We start from the raw sequence: 4,073 nt of genomic DNA on the forward strand, positions 1-4,073 counted from the left end.
AACTATTGTACATAGTGGCATGACTACAGTAACTTTTTCTGTTGTTTTGCTTAGACTTGTGACTTGTGCAATGACATGTTTAAATTATTACCTTTTGACACAACATGTACAACAATAAACCTCTTGATAATAGCCAGCTGTGGTTCTGCTACAGGGTCAATGGTGGGTTACCCTTTTGCATGTCTTGGCAAAACAGTCAATCTCAGTTATACAATTTTCAGGGTACATTTGATGTTACATGGTCAACATCGCATTTCTGTCATCCTCATCCAAGATTGTTTGCTGGAATGGAGACAGAGGCTCCACTGTACAGTTTAATGCTCTCCGAGCTCTTCCTGGTTACATCACTTCGCATGTGATGAGCCTTGGCCAATCAGGTGCTAGGTCACGGTGACGCGGTATGTTCCTCCAATCACAGACGAGGAAACGAGACAAAGTGCGGAACCAAAACATACAAACAGAGATGTTACTCTTTCCTGGGATTCACTTACCATTTTCATTTTTACCTCCACTCTTTATATTTACCTTGCTCTTGACAATGGCTAGCCAAGGAACTGAAGAGGAAGAGGCGGCTGCACAATCCTAAAATCGTGGTAAGTCTAAATTCTTCTAAAGACATAAGCCATGCTTTCATTTGGCAGAACCAGTGTAAGTTTTGTAACAAAGCATTTTTCCTTGTATTTTGTAGGAGGCAGTCCGTCCGCTACACAACTCTGAGGAAACTGTAGGCGCTATGACCCGGAGCAAGGGTACGGATGAAAGATGTGGGCTAACATGCACTCTGTTGTTTCAGAAGCAAATAAACATTGTTTTAACTCTGTAGCTTCATTAAGCTCGCCATATAATGAGACAGTCACCTCATTTTAGTGGGAGCACTGTCCATAAGCCCAAAATTACACGATGAAGGCCTGGATAAAAAATGTCTTTGTTGGTAAGTAATTTTCACTGTGTTGTTGTTGTTATTTAGTTGTTAGATTCAAGAACCTATATTGTCATTTCAACCACATATAGCTGATGCAGTACATAGTGAAATGAAACAACGTTTCTCCAGGGCCTGGTGCTACAGAAACATAAAACATAGAGTTAAAACACAAGAACAACACAGAGCTAGGGCCGAAAGTTTGTCCAAGCCACATAAAGTGTAAAATGTTATTATATTTTGTTGTCATCATGTTGTTGTTCTTAATTCTGTTTTTGCTGTTTATCTGTGTAGTTTGGTTGGTTGTAGTTTTTAAAAAACCCATTCATTTTTTTCTAGTTGCCTGCAAGACATACTACGAGACCATGCAGAGAGATTTCCGGTACAGCCAGCCAGAGCTAGCAAATGTGGCTGCACCTAATAAGACCTCAGCCCGGAGTCGCCAGAGGAGGAAGAGGGTAAGACAGATTAGAAATAAATTTGTTTTACTTATTTCTGTTGCATCAGTATAAACTGTAATGATATACATGTTGCTTATTATATGTAACAATTGTGTTTTCAACTCTTGGAGGTGGGGCAAAGAGTACTGGCTGTGGACGAAGTGGACTTCTGGAGGGGATGGAGTCTCGGGGTGGATTGTGAGACCTCCATCATTCCGCAGCCAGGAGCTCAGCAATCTGTGTGCTAAGCTGCAAGAGAGACTAGAAGCCAGTTCAAAGTGTGTAGCACTGCATCACCGGCGTCTGTGAACTGGGCTGTCGTCTAACAGAACGCCACCCGCATACCTACGACCCTGAGGCAGCAAAAGACATTTGATGCCAAAAGTGATGCCATGACAATCTCTGGCTACTTTTTGTGTATTTATATTTCATATGTCTATTTAATAAAACTCTTACATTTAATCAACATGTCTCTCCCAAATGTCTGTTTTCCTAATATTTACTATGATCAGTCTGTAATTTTAATGGTAGGTGTATTTGAACAGTGAGAGGCAGAATAACAACATAAAAATCCAGAAAAACACATTTCAGAAAAGTTCTACATTGATTTGCATTTTAATGAGTGAAATAAGTATTTGATCCCCTATCAATCAAAAAGATTTCTGGCTCCCAGCTGTCTTTTATACAGGTAACATGCTGAGATTACAATAGGAGCACTCTCAGGGAGTGCTCTTACTCTCAGCTTGTTAACTGTATGAAAGGCACCTTTCCATAGAAGGAAGCAATCAATCAGATTCCAAACTCTCCATCATGGCCAAGACCAAAGAGCTGTCCATGGATGTCAGGGACAAGATTGTAGACCTACACAAGGCTGGAATGAGCTACAAGACCATCGCCAAGCAGCTTGGTGAGAAGGTGACAACAGTTGATGCGATTATTCCCAAATGGAAGAAACACAAAAGGACTGTCAGTCTTCCTCGGTCTGGGGCTCCATGCAAGATCTCACCTCATGGAGTTTCAATGATCATGAGAACAGCAAGGAATCAGCCCAGAATTACACTGGAGGATTTTGTAAATGATCTCAAGGCAGCTGGGACCATAGTCACCAAGAAAACAATTGGTAACGCACTATGCCGGGAAAGACTGAAATCCAGTAGCGCCCGCAAGGTCCACCTGCTAACTAAAACATGTACAGGCTCATCTGAAGTTTGCCAGTGAACATCTGAATGATTCAGAGGTGAACTGGGTGAAAGTGTTGTGGTCAAATGAGACCAAAATGCAGCTCTTTGGCATCAACTCAACTCGCCGTGTTTGGAGGAGGAGGAATGCTGCCTATGACCCCATGTACACCATCCCCAGGTGACAGGACAACCGCATCACATCAAAGGGACAATGGACGGGGCCATGTATCGTTAAATCTTGGATGAGAACCTCCTTCCCTCAGCCAGGGCATTGAAAATGGGTCGTGGATGGATATTCCAGCCTGACAATGACCCAAAACACACGGCCAAGGCAACAAAGGAGTGGTTCAAAAAGAAGCACATTAAGGTCCTGTAGTGGCCTAGCCAGTCTCCAGACCTTAATCCCATAGAAAATCTGTGGAGGGAGCTGAAGGGTCAGCCACAAAACCTTAATGACTTGGAGAGGATCTGCAAAGAGGAGTGGGCCCAAATTCCTTGAGATGTGAGATGTGTGCAAACCTGGTGGCCAACTACAAGAAATGTCTGACGTCTGTGATTGCCAACAAGAGTTTGCCACCAAGTACTAAGTCATGTTTTGCAAAGGAGTCAAATACTTATTTCACTCAATAAAATGCAAATCAATGTAGAACTTTTTTGAAATGTGTTTTTCTGGATTTATTTGTTGTTATTCTGTATCTCACTGTTCAGATAAACCTACCATTAAAATTACAGACTGATAATTTCTTTGTCAGTGGGCAAACGTACAAAATCAGCAGGGGATCAAATAATTTTTTCCCTCACTGTATAACAAAAGGCAAAAGGGAGGGGTTTACTCAAAACTTCATAAACAATGTTGCCTATCTAATCATCTTACCTAATCTACTGATTATCTGATTATCTAATAATCCTTTCAGTATTAATCACCTTTCATAATAATTAGTCGACAGCTAAACTTATAGCAAATAGATGAAATTAGCACAAAAAAATAGACATAAAATCAGGTAAATTCTGAGTAGGTTGTTAGATGTAAAACCATGTAAGGAACCAGTTGGTTCATTATAGGGAAAAAAGGGAAAAAATATATAAAACCACAAAAATAGAGATGAGCAAAACTGGCTGAGTCATCGTTAGTGGGTTAGTTAGAATTATGCTCTAACTTTTTGCCGTCTGTGGTCTGGCTTTGGCATAAACAACCAGAAGAAAGAAGGGCATAAGCTAGCATATCATATCATATCATGGAGCTGGCTCCACTGAGACCGGAAAACATGTTGGAGAAAATTCAGAATCCTTGAGTTTAGGTGCGAGAAAACCATAACAGTCTTATCTGACATGACACTGACTTGAATGTTCGAGAGAGAGCGTAAGGTCATTTATTAAAAATAAAAGTTAATATAAACTTTATATAATGTACAGAAATTATATCACACCACCTATGTAAATAAGAAGTAACTTACCCAGGTAAGTGGAAAAAATGGTAAAATTCCTTGTGGCAAAAGTAAAAAACAAAACAACAGGTGCCGAGACGGAAGAGTG

At 40.6% G+C, this 4,073-nt stretch overlaps 1 long non-coding RNA gene across 1 annotated transcript; it reads left to right on the forward strand.

The window, feature by feature from the left end:
- The first annotated feature begins 450 nt into the window (after positions 1-450).
- Positions 451-1,712, forward strand: LOC131361314 (uncharacterized). Its single transcript, XR_009206011.1, has 3 exons — positions 451-593; positions 689-931; positions 1,259-1,712. It is a non-coding gene; the product is annotated as an uncharacterized LOC131361314 (long non-coding RNA).
- Positions 1,713-4,073: the final 2,361 nt, after the last annotated feature.

This window comes from Hemibagrus wyckioides, linkage group LG11, assembly GCF_019097595.1.
Source record: "Hemibagrus wyckioides isolate EC202008001 linkage group LG11, SWU_Hwy_1.0, whole genome shotgun sequence".
Taxonomy (NCBI): domain Eukaryota; kingdom Metazoa; phylum Chordata; class Actinopteri; order Siluriformes; family Bagridae; genus Hemibagrus; species Hemibagrus wyckioides.